At 40.7% G+C, this 12,126-nt stretch overlaps 1 pseudogene; it reads right to left on the bottom strand.

Annotated features, from left to right (window-relative positions):
• Nucleotides 1–242: 242 nt before the first annotated feature.
• The window catches only part of LOC142446125 (mitogen-activated protein kinase 6-like), a 46,859-nt pseudogene continuing 34,975 nt past the window's right edge, over nt 243–12,126 (bottom strand).

Raw genomic sequence — 12,126 nt, 5'->3', positions numbered from 1 at the left:
TGTGTACATTTCAAAACAAGATTTTGTTTCCTATAAAAAATATCATAGATCAACAAGAGGATATTCTTATGTTTTTAGTGTATTTGTCTCCTCCTGAGTTTCATGATTTTGCTCTGCTCTTTGTGTGTCCAAATGGCATGTCAGACAGAACGAAAACTATCTCATGTGTAGAAAATAAATGTGGATTTATGTTGACTTAAGGGTGTCCCAATTGGACTGTGAAACTGTGGGAAGCTTATGAATTAAAACTGATTGTTAAAGCGAAACTCGCCACTACTGTTCAGAAATCACTTCTCATTCCCTCTCCCCCGCTTCCTTTCCTCTACCACATCGGTGTCTCACATCTCTGCATCTTTTCTGCTAAAGAATTTGTCCAAGTAACTAGGGTAATTGTTTTCCGACTCTATTTGTTCATCGTGTGGTAATAAGGAATTACAATGAAAGTGGCTAATGGGAAACAGTCCGCACAAGCCGGTCATCTCAAGAAGATTGGCGATAAGGCTTCAACTGGCACAAGGTTGTCATTTCTTTTTCCGATTTTCTCATCTTACTGACTTTGATGTCGAGCTCTTCGGTACTGGTTGGGACACTGAGATCTGCAAGTCATTCAATTTATTGACAACATCGGTAGGTTCGTGTTGTGAACTAAGTTGAATGGTGTCAGTAATGAATCAAAATCAAACTCCTGGTTCTCCCCCGCCCTTTTTTTTATCTTCCGCCAGCTCCTGGAATGCTTCTGTTAGAGCTATCTGGGTTTTAACCAGCCCACGTCTTTCACATTTGGACTTGGTTTCTTATCAGATTTGCATTTGCTTAGTTCTTTCCATTTGGAAAGACCTATGAAGAGCTTGGACTCATAGTAATGGTTACCTTGACCCTTTTCCAAACTAAATACTCTAATTGTGATGATGACTTCGATTCGTAGTCACAAGTATAGCTACATTCCAGAAGACAGTATTTGTTCCCATGAGCATCTGAGTACTGCCAACAAGTTTCAGTAGAGCAAGGGATATCAAAAGCTGGATGCTCCAGGACATCTCACGATCTCCAGACATATCTCCTTGAGAGCCGTCTTGCGCTTCTTCATTGGTGAGATCAGAAAGAACTCCTGGATCAGACTGGATTCCTCAATGTCAAGTTTGTGTGTGGGCCAACCATTCTTTGAAATGGACAGTCATGATGTCTTTCACAGTTACAAATGTGACTCTGACTCCGTCTATTAGAGAATGTCAACTTTAACTTCAACCCACAAAGAATGACTCCAATGCAGCTCATCTATTGGAAAAGCAGAGATGCTCATGTAAGGAAGAGAGAGCACTTCTGCTATCAACCCGTCCATGGGACTGAAGGTCAAAATGCGTTCCAGAAAATGCTAGTGCTTCTTTAATCATCCCTGGAATCAGTCGAATTTAAGGTTTGTGTGGCTCAGTCATGTTGTTTCTAATGTAAACTGGAATTATGCTGAGAGGTTCCTGACCATCTTCTTCGCGTAGAATGAGAACGGATTCTGAAATTGGTTGCATTGATTCAAGTTCCTATGCATCTGCAAAGAGAGTTTTCCCAGTCAGCATTTCAGCAGAGATGCAGCCTGCAGTCTACATGTCAATGGCTGTAATATAATGATTAGGCAAAAGTAAAAGTCTTGGAGATCCATACCATTTAGTAACTAGCCTTCCAAAAGTTGACTCTTGTGGGAATTGCATGATCTGTGCAAGACTAAAGTCACCTGTGTTTAGTAAATTTTCAATATTAATGAAAAGATTCACTTGTTTTAGACCTCTGGGCAGTAAGCTTTCAAAGTGAGTAGACTTGAGTCGAAGTAGTAGCTGCCACATGAAAACCTGTCATGCGCTTCCCGTTATGGGACCCTGCTCCAGCACGTGAGCTGAGTCTGTCTCCATGTGCTGCGAAACAAGGCAAACACTGCTCGGGTCAGTAAGAGAGCTCACACCTTCTGTTAGCTGGCTTCCACTGGGACCAAGCATTCCAAACACTTTCACAATGTTATCATGGTCTGGTCTTTTAATAATTTCGATCTCCTATAAAGCACATTTGACACGCTGGGGTCAGTACGGACAATTGTCTTGATGGCTACAGTCTTTTGTCACAGTCATTGTCTACAGCACAAAAGTCCATGCCATTGCCTCCACAACCCACTGGTTTTACTTCCAATGGACCTAGGACTCATTCAAAACTATGAATGTACATAAGACTTGAAAATTTCTCTGCAATTTCAACACCCCTACAAATGCCTTTTCCATTCCAAGTGTTGAACGTGTGTAAATGAGGAAGAAAATTGAATCACAAGGAAAGATCTTTCAAAAAGGGAGAAGAAAACAATAAGTTTTCTTCTACCACATGAAGGCTTCTTAATGCCCATTGTACAGTTAACCAGGCCCACTGACTTGCCTTTAGATTTAAACCTTGAAAACTCAGCAAAAAAATCAAAAGATTCCATAGATCATGAAAGGGGCAGTAATATTGAAAATATTTTAAAGAAACATTTGAGAAACTCAAACAATCTGAAATGATATGCAATGCACTTAGATTTACTGTGCTAAATTTAACAAAATGTGAATATGATTTAACAAAAATGTGAATAAATATGCAAAGACCAGGTTTCTATGAACATTCTCCTCACAGTGCAAAAACATTCTGTGTTAGATAAGTCGTGAGCAATGTCTTTCTAAGGTGTTTTTCAGCCCTGTTTCCATGTTGCTTCTCTCCCCCCTTTGTTGCTATGTATTTCAACAGGAAGCCCAGGCTGCTGCTGGGTAAGAGACGTCTTTTGCTAGTGATCACGTGGCTCCCACTCACCACAATCACAGTCAAAGCTGCCATCTACCCTATTCTTCTACAGTGTGGTTGTAGGTCCTGTGACATCACAAATTTGAAAGTTAGACGTCTAATTAGAGGTTCCTTCTCATCCACAAGGCTAAGTAATAAGTAATATAGTTAAATAATAAGCCACAACTTAAATTCCAAGGACCAGGAGTCAGACAGAGGCGAGTCAAATGCAGGGTCCAGAACCAGAAGCTAAAACTCAGTTATTTCTGGTAGTATTATGTTCATGTTCAAGAAGTGCTTTGCATTATTTTGAATTTTTTAAATTTATTGAGGCTTGCTTTGTGGCCTAACACATAGTTCTAATGTCTTCTTTTTACTAGAATTGAGTGGAGGTGGGAGACCAGGTTTTCCCCAAATATTAGATTAGGAGGATTGACTGTCATGCTCCCCGCTGTGGGTCCTTCTTCCTTAGTGCTGGCAGCTAGTGTGTTCTCTGGAGGTCGAGGTCAGGCAGCTTACACACCTGTTGTGAGAAATTTCTACCCACACGAGCAGGATAGACTTCTCATGCACGCTTGAGCTGACCTTACCGTAGGTGGTGCGGGAGCAAGGGGTTTCATTCTGTGAGCAGTAAGCCTGTGGGAGACAACTAGGTGGAGGTGTCGGATGTTTCCGCCTGAACCAATAGAAAAAGAGTAGCAAAGGAAAACTACGGGTGACTCATGTCGGGCTGTGATGGGTGTTCCTTTCTCATGAGGAGATGTGGCTCTCTAGCCAATCACCTGGCAGGTGTGCAATGCGTGCTCCTGTGCGTCATTGAGTTGCACACTGGGTGTACCACTAGTTGCTGGGTCACTAGGGTGAGGGTGCATGGGTCATAGGTCACAGGAAGGAGGCACGGGTTCTCACCTGCCAGTTTCCAGACAAGGGAAGGAGAGGCGTTCACACTACCTGGTGCTGACCTAATGGTGCAGAAGCATTCGCTGCCATTCATTGAGCAGCAAGGAGGGTGATGGGAACATGAGAAAGAGGCACGATGCTGGTCACTGGTCTAGCAGCATAAATCCTCTCCTTTTCTGTTTTCATTTCATTTCTCCTTCTCTTGGGTGTTGGATCCAGTTCTTTCTATCACTGAGAAGGTGGGACAGTAGGAATGGGAGCAACAAGGGAGCAGGCGAGGTGGATGGAGTGGGTACACATCTCTGGTTACCAGGCTGGCTATAATCGAGCCATCTAAGGATCCTCTAGCACTGGAAAGCATTGCCAGTCACGAGGCAGGCGATGTGGCGGTCCATCTCTGGTTGTAGGTTTGTGGAAGGGGAACGCACAGTCAGTCACTGGGATGCCAGGGGCAGAGGGAAGCACGGTTCCGTAGTTCATTGTGAGCTCCAAGGAATGCCCTGCAGAACGCCGATGGCAGATAGGACTTAGGTCTGACCAAATGCAGGCAATGGAAAGTCTTGGGGCGAGTCATGCGGAGAACCTCTAGCAGCTTCTCTAGGGAACATCTAGCAACAACTGCTGCTTCGTAATTCTGTCCCTATTTCCTGGCTCCCTCACCTCTCTGTGGGCACCTGGAACCTTGGGGGTCCCAAATGCCTGGTCAGTTTTCCTGCTTAGATTCCGTTTATAACCTGCTCGTGTTGCTTCCCTCTGGGTTTATCTACATTGTACCTCTGTCTCCTATGGACAGTTCTGGAACACTGATGTCTCTCTCGATGTCCACGCAGTGTCCGGGCCTGCCACCTACGATCCATGAATCTTCTCCATGGATGTTTTCACTCCGTTTTCCTTCCACAATGCGTGTAATCTAATGCATCATCATCCCATTTGCTGTTCTGGGTTCCCAGATTGCCGTCTGTCTCTGTTTCACAGACAGAAATACAGTTCCTCAGTTGTTTGCTATAGGGGCCTGGCATGGTAGAGGTGATTAAACTGCCACGTTAACCACTCTATGGGGATATTTTAAATGGATAATTTAATTTTCTTACATAGTATTGATTCACTCAGATGTTCTAATTATTTCCTCCTTATTCTTTAGTCAGTTTAGGTAATTTCTGTCTTTGTACAAATTTGTTCATTTAAATGAAACTTTCTAATTTGCAGCCATAGATTTGTTCAGAGCATTCCCTTAAAGTATGTTTTAATTTCTGAATATTAATTGTGGTATACATTCTTTCATTTCTGAATTTGGTAATCTCTATCTTCTCTCTCTCTCTCTCCTCTCCAGTCAGTGTAACTATCGGCTATTTTCAAAAAAGAAAACAATTTTTGTTTTCATTGATTTTCCCATTTTTGTTTGTTTAACTAGTTTGCTCATTTTAACAACTTCACTGATATAATTGACATCCCAGGCATTTCACAGTTCAATGACATTCATAAGAGTTGTGCACACATCACTATGATCAATTCCAGGACATTTCTTCTCCTTGGTCCTCATCTCCTGCCAGCCTTCCCTGTCATGTCTTCTTGAATCTATTGACCTAGCTGTTGTCTCTATAGGTTTACCTGATACAGAAAATCATACAAAATCAAGATAGAATAAAAACAAAGGGGCCAGCAACAATCCTGTAACAGAATTTCAACAAAGAAAACAAAGACAAACTTCAATGGAAAGCAAAACAGAACACATTAAAAACTAGAGTAATTGATTATACATTGGGTCAAGAGGTCCATGAACATTTTGAATAATCCCCGTATGCCTCATTCTTTCAAGTTCTTTTGTTCAGATTTTTTTTTCACTCCTCCAGTCAACCCACCACCACTTGTCTGCCAGTTTGTCATACTGCAATGACGTGTGTGTTACTGTGATGCTGGAACCTATGTTACTGGTATTTTTTTTAATTGAGGGCTTTTATAGCTCGTATCACAATCCATATGTCCATCCAAGTGTCAAACACATCTGTTCATATGTTGTCATCATCTTTTTAAAAACATTTTCTTTTTACTTGGGCCCTTGGTATCAGCTCCTCATTTTCCCCTCCCTCCCCCACCTTCCCTCCTCAATGTCCCCATGATAATTTATAAGTTATTCTTTTTTTTTTCATGTCTTACATCAACCTCTATCTCCTTTCATCCACTTTTCTGCTGTCCGTCCCTTTGGGAGGGGGCCCATATTGTTCATAACTGTGATCGGTTCTCCCTTACTCTGCCCCTTTCCTTTACCCTCCTATTATCTCTGCTCCCCTTATTGGTCCTGAGAGGTTTATCTGCTATTGATTCCCTGTGTTGTCAGTTCTTATCTGTACCAGTACAAGTTCTGATCTAGCAAGATTTGTAATATAGAATTGGGGTCATGATATTGGGTGGGGAGGAAACATTAAAAAAACTAGAGGAAGGTTGTATGTTTTCCCAATGCTATACCGCACCCTGACTGCCTCATCTGTTCCTTATGGCCCTTCTGACAAGGGGTGTCCAATTGACTACTATGGGATTTGTGTCCCTACTCTGCCCTCCCCCTTATTTTCATTGATATGATTTTTTGTTTGCTTGTTTGTTGCATTTGGGGTCTGTGTTAGTCTGGGTAAACTAGGGAAACAAATCCACAGAAATCATATAGGTATGAGAGAGAGTTTTATGTAAAGAGTAAGTGTACATTCCAGAAAGCATCCCTACCCTGTCCAGTCCAAACCCATAAGTCCAACTTAGCCCATATGTCTGACACCAATCTACAAAATCCTCCTCAAACTCACAAAACACACACAACGGAGCCAAATGCACAAGGATCACAGGCCAGTGGGTTGAAAGTTTTTGAATCCAGTGGCAGTGTAAGCATCTCAGTTCTGGCAGGGTCTCCACGCAGCTTCTCCAGGACCCAGAGCTGCATCAGGGTAGATGAATGTGGCTTTTCCTCAGGAATGTCTTGCAGAAACTGAGTCTTGCCAGCTGAGGCAGAGAACTAGCTAAGGTACCTGCACCCTAGTCCGACCATCAGAGAGCAAGGGACAAGAGAATTAGAAATGTGAGGTTCACCAAGCCACTTATCTCTCCACCCTTCGATTAAACCCACACATTTATTGGCCAGGTTGGCGCAATAAACCTTAACTATCTCAGGGTCTTTGATGCCTGATACCTGATCCCATCAACACCTCATGATCATACAGGCTGATGTGCTTCTTCCATGTGGTCTTTGTTGCTTCTCAGCTAGATATCCGCTTGGTTATCTTCAAGCCTTTAAGACTCCAGATGCTATATATTTTGATAGCCGGACACTATTAGCTTTCTTCACCAAATTTGCTTATGTACCCATTTGTCTTCAGCGATCATGTCAGGGAAGGAGAACATCATAGCACATAGCTTGCCGTGTTTGTAGAACAAATTGTTCTTGCATTGAGGGAGTACTTGAAGGGCAATGCCCATCTGCTGCTGTAATATTTATAAATAGATATATGTACATAAATCTGTTCTTCTCCACTATCCTTTATAGCCATACAATCAACTATTAAGAGGACACACTGGTTTTCTCCCTACATTAGTAACTGGAAAGATGATGTGTTTCAACCTCTCATGTTAGACTAATCCTGTTACAGCTAAATATAGAAAATTATTTAGGTAAACACATGTTATTTATCCAGTTCTTCTTCCTTCATGCCATATCTTCCTACTTGGTTCATGATTTTCAGTCAGGTAGCGAAGAAGCATTCTATTAAAAAATTTTCTTGGTATTTATTGGGAGAATGTTTATCAAGTACATTGAACTCCCAATACAGTCCTAAGACCCCAGGCAGTCATGGTACAGTTCTTGGGTTCATGCTTTCCAACTAAGAGACAATTCACAATTCCATACAGCTGAAAGGGATTTCCAAAGCTTTCTATGAGTACACATTTGAGGGCAAGCTCATCCTAAACGCTATCCAAAAAAATGGGCAATCCTGCCTTGGCAGAGGCAGTTCATCTTGTCACCATGCGAGACTGCTTTATCAGAACAGGATCTAAAATGCATCCAGAAATCGGGCTTGGCACTAGGCCTCTATTCACACTGGATTAGAGGGCAGAGGGGAAGGCACTTTTTGTTCTGCTCTGATTCTTGCTCTAGGGTCTTTGTTCCCCAAACAACAAACCCCAAAGCAAAGATTTGATGATTCTCTGCATAGCACTCGATAAATACATTTCAAATAATAAACAATTGTGGTGAGGTTGCTGGTGAAGGCAACTCTTGATACAGGTATGAAATGACAATATCAACGAGCCAGGCAACCCACCTACAATCTGTCCAGACAGTGTGCGATGGTTCCTGCTGAGAGAGGACAGAGCAATGAGTCACAGACGCACAGCTCACACCTAGGGAGATACAAACACAGATGCCATCTCCCTGTCCGTCCTTCCCTTCTGCCTCTCACTCACACCCACCATCTGACGAGAAGAGTGAGATTTTTCACAGATGCGATGTGGGTAGGATAGGCTTAGGTAGTGGAGGCTTTGATGTGTTTGTTGGTGCCGAAGGTTTATTTATTAAATTTTAAAATATAGCTCAGAATTTCTCTAAGTTATCAGCTCTTCCTTGTTGATTGTTCCTCAGAATAATATAAAGGATACTCACATTGGTGTTGGCTGTGGTGGTGGCTGTTAGGTGCGCGTGAGTAAGGACAACAGAAGGACACTAAGCCAGTTCCTACGCCAGTCCCACAATTGTTCTTCTGTTTGAGTCCATGATACCTCATTGGTACAGTGATGTTAAACAATAGAAAGAGATGGAAGTTCATGGAGAATATGAAAAATGAAAGAAAGAGGAGCAAAAGCAATAGTTAAAACTAAAATCTGAAATGGCAAATATTAGAATCTACAGAGGATTGCAGATCCTACTGAGACCTAGATTACATCATTATTTCTCTGGTATTACTGGGATGGAGCTCTGGTGGTTTAGTAGCTAATCATTGGACTACTAAGTATAGGGCCAGCAGTTCGAAACCACCAGCCCCATCCACTGGAGAGAGATGGTGCTTTCTACTACCAGAAGGAATGGCAGTCATGGAAGGCAGTGACACCTTGTCCTATAAAATCACCATAGACACAATGGAAATGAGGGGCTTTCTTGGGATGAGATTTGTTTTTACTCTTATTGAAGAGCCATGCATTATTTGGCGATAGCTGGATTGTGCTTAAATATTTTATTTTATAATACGCGTGTCCTCCTCTCATTCCCAGCACATCCAAGCAAGCACAGAATCCATTTGTCTTTTCATCTTAGACTAGAATTATGAGTATTCTGTAGATCTGAACTAAGGCTATTGGTTAGATTATTTCTGTTCTCTGGGAACCACATATAATCCACAGAGATTTCAATGTTCTATGGAGTGAGAAGGTAGACAGCAGGATGAATTCCTTCAAAGAAGAGTAGAAAGACATTGTCCATTTCATATGCCCATTTGATAGCTTGAGATTCTACACTGCAAACAGCAAGTGCTGAAAATGTTATCAACCTGTCAGAAAGACAAAATAAAGCATATGACATCATAGGAAATACATTTTGTTCTTGGTTCTGAATCAGTATAGACACCATAAATTCTCTTTAACATACCAACTACAATACATGAAAATTTGAGTGCCACCTCATGTTGAGACTTCCCTGTCATCATCAAACTATGTGACACCACGTTGTGTCCACGCACACACACACACATCAGCCAGCATTTTGCAGCAATGTGTTTCATGTTGTACAAGTCATGATAGGATGAATATATGACCACATCAAAGCATGATCTGCACAAATAGGCAAAAGTGTTTTTACCTTTCAAGCGTTCAGCAGGACCATTCATTCCATAAGGCATAACCCATACAACTCCACCACAGAGGCATCTCTCTTCCCTGTACAGACACAGACCAGCTAGGGGCCCACGTGGCCACAGCGTACACTGCTGAAGAAGACATCGCTGTGAGGCTGGAGCTCTTACTCATTGCCACAACACGAAACATGGCCACTGCCGCTCAAGACATTTAATTGGCTCTCATCATAAATGAAAATGGGGTGAGAAATAATTTAACCCGATTTTCGAAAAGAAAGGCTACCTTAGCTGTCACCAGAATTTATAACTATATAGCAGTAATAGATACCATTTACTGAACACATACTGAGTGCCCGTCACGAGACTTTTTGAATCATCTTGTATAATCAGTATAAAACTCAAATGTGTTCTTCTGTGCCAATCTAATTTTGATATAACAACTGAATTTGAAATACATGAATGGAGTAGTGAAATTTATTTTTTAGAATTTTGAAACAGTAATGGAGTGATTCATTAACATACAGCTATGTTAATATATTATGTTAATGCAGTTGTTTATTAGCACACATTGTCATTCATGCAAACCCAGACATCCACTGATGTCAGACAAAAGTTATGAACTTTCAACATCTGTGTGAATCTATAAATACCCTAATTACAGCCCCAATGCAGCTCTTAACCTAATTAAGGCATCCTTACTACTACTCTTTCTTACAGGAAAATAAGCTGTTTTCTGAAAGTTCACATGTCCGAAGGCATCCCCATTAGAGTTCTGTTATTTTGTGTGTGCAGAATACTTGTGAAATAACGCATAGCCCCATAAGACCTCATTATAAGTTTAGATTTTCATGTTTTAAGGTCATACTATAGAAGCCAGTGTGTAGACGAGTAAGTGTTACATAAGAGTGTTAAGGAGTACTAGAACAATACTGATGGTCAGCCAGCTTCTTGAGTAGGATAAATGATGTCATGATAAAATAGAAGTTTATAGATTTAAAATGTAGTAAAAATAATAATACATTGTGTAATTTATAAGAATTTGTGGATTCTTCCTTCTTTTTCTGTGGTTGACAAATACTCTGTGAGGCAGCTAAGGCAACAATGAGAATAATGTTTTCTTAATTCAGAAAACAAAGCCTATGAAGTTGAACTAACTGGCCTAAAATAATACTACCTTTACGCTCTTTGCACATCCTCATTCATTCCATCAAGTTTATCTGACTCATGCACTGCCGTCTAGTGGATGCTGACCTATTGCACCCTCTAAGGACAGCAGACAGAACTGCTGCTGCTGGTTTCTGGAGGCTATAAATATTTACCAGAGCAGAAAGCTTCGTGGTCCTTCCTTGGATCAGCCGGTGGATTTAAACCACGGACCTTGTGGTTAGCAGAACTGCATAATCCACTGTGCTCCTAGAACTCCCTTTGTGACTCCGACCCACCACAGAGTGGGTTTTCTACGCTGTAAATCTCCACAGGAGCTGAGAATCACATCAGTCTATCTTTAACAAGAGTAAAGGACTTCAGAGAGGTGCTGGGCCTTAAAGCATTCTTTTACAGATAGAGAACTCACTAGAGGCAAGTAATTAAATGTCAACATTTTAGATATTTTTAAACTAAAAACACCACATGATGCTGTCAGATCTGGTTATGAAGAACTGCCCAAGACAATGATGGTTTTCACAATGTCTGACCCCACCTGAGCAGAAACTGCCATTTGTTCACCTTCACACTCATTTATGCTAATATGGAAGTCAAGATTATGACTAGAAATATATTTGAAACTGAAGAGCTGGACAGTAAAGATCTATTTAAGACACAAGAGATTGACAGTAAAGACAGAAAGCAAGAGTATACCAAGTACATATTTTAGACCAATGGACACACAGATGCTAGAGCTAATGCTGCAATGAGACTGCATGTCGTAGGGAAATTCAAGACCAAGGGTATGTAGTCATAATTAGCCAGAGAGATCAAGAAATATTTGAATAAAAATTTTGAAAGTATGAAATAATGCATAATTCATTATTTCAGTCATTTACTTCTTGTACAACTAACCAGAGGGACATGTGGGGGTAGAGTAATGTTTTTTAGTATGTACAGAGAAGTAAGCAACAAATAATTTCAAAGCCTTGGGACTAAGCTTTACATGCATAATATTAGTTCATAGCTAAACTTCAATTCTAGATTAATTTGGCAGGGGTAGGGATGTGGTTTAAGGAGGGATATTATAACTATAGTGTGCAATATGATGGTCAATAAAAATTTTAATTTTAAAATTTTAATATACATTTTGTAGTAGAAAATTCAGTTATTCAGTCACATTAGCCAATAGACACATATGGCTAGTGGCTACTGTATTCAACAGTAGAAACATAGAACACTAAACAAGAAAATCATTACAGAATGTTTTATTAGACATCATTCTTTTAGAGCAGTGGTTCTCAACCTTCCTAATGCCGTAACCTTTTAATACAGTTCCTCATGTTGTGGTGACCCTCAACCATAAAATTATTTTCATTGCTACTTCATAACTGCAATTTTGCTACTGTTAAGAATTGTACTGTAAATATCTGATATGCAGGATGTATTTTCATTGCTACAAATTGAACATAAT

This window comes from Tenrec ecaudatus, chromosome 4 (genome assembly GCF_050624435.1).
Source record: "Tenrec ecaudatus isolate mTenEca1 chromosome 4, mTenEca1.hap1, whole genome shotgun sequence".
Taxonomy (NCBI): Eukaryota; Metazoa; Chordata; class Mammalia; order Afrosoricida; family Tenrecidae; genus Tenrec; species Tenrec ecaudatus.
Note: the sequence above shows the minus strand (reverse complement) of the source record. Positions and strands in the feature narration are given on the sequence as shown.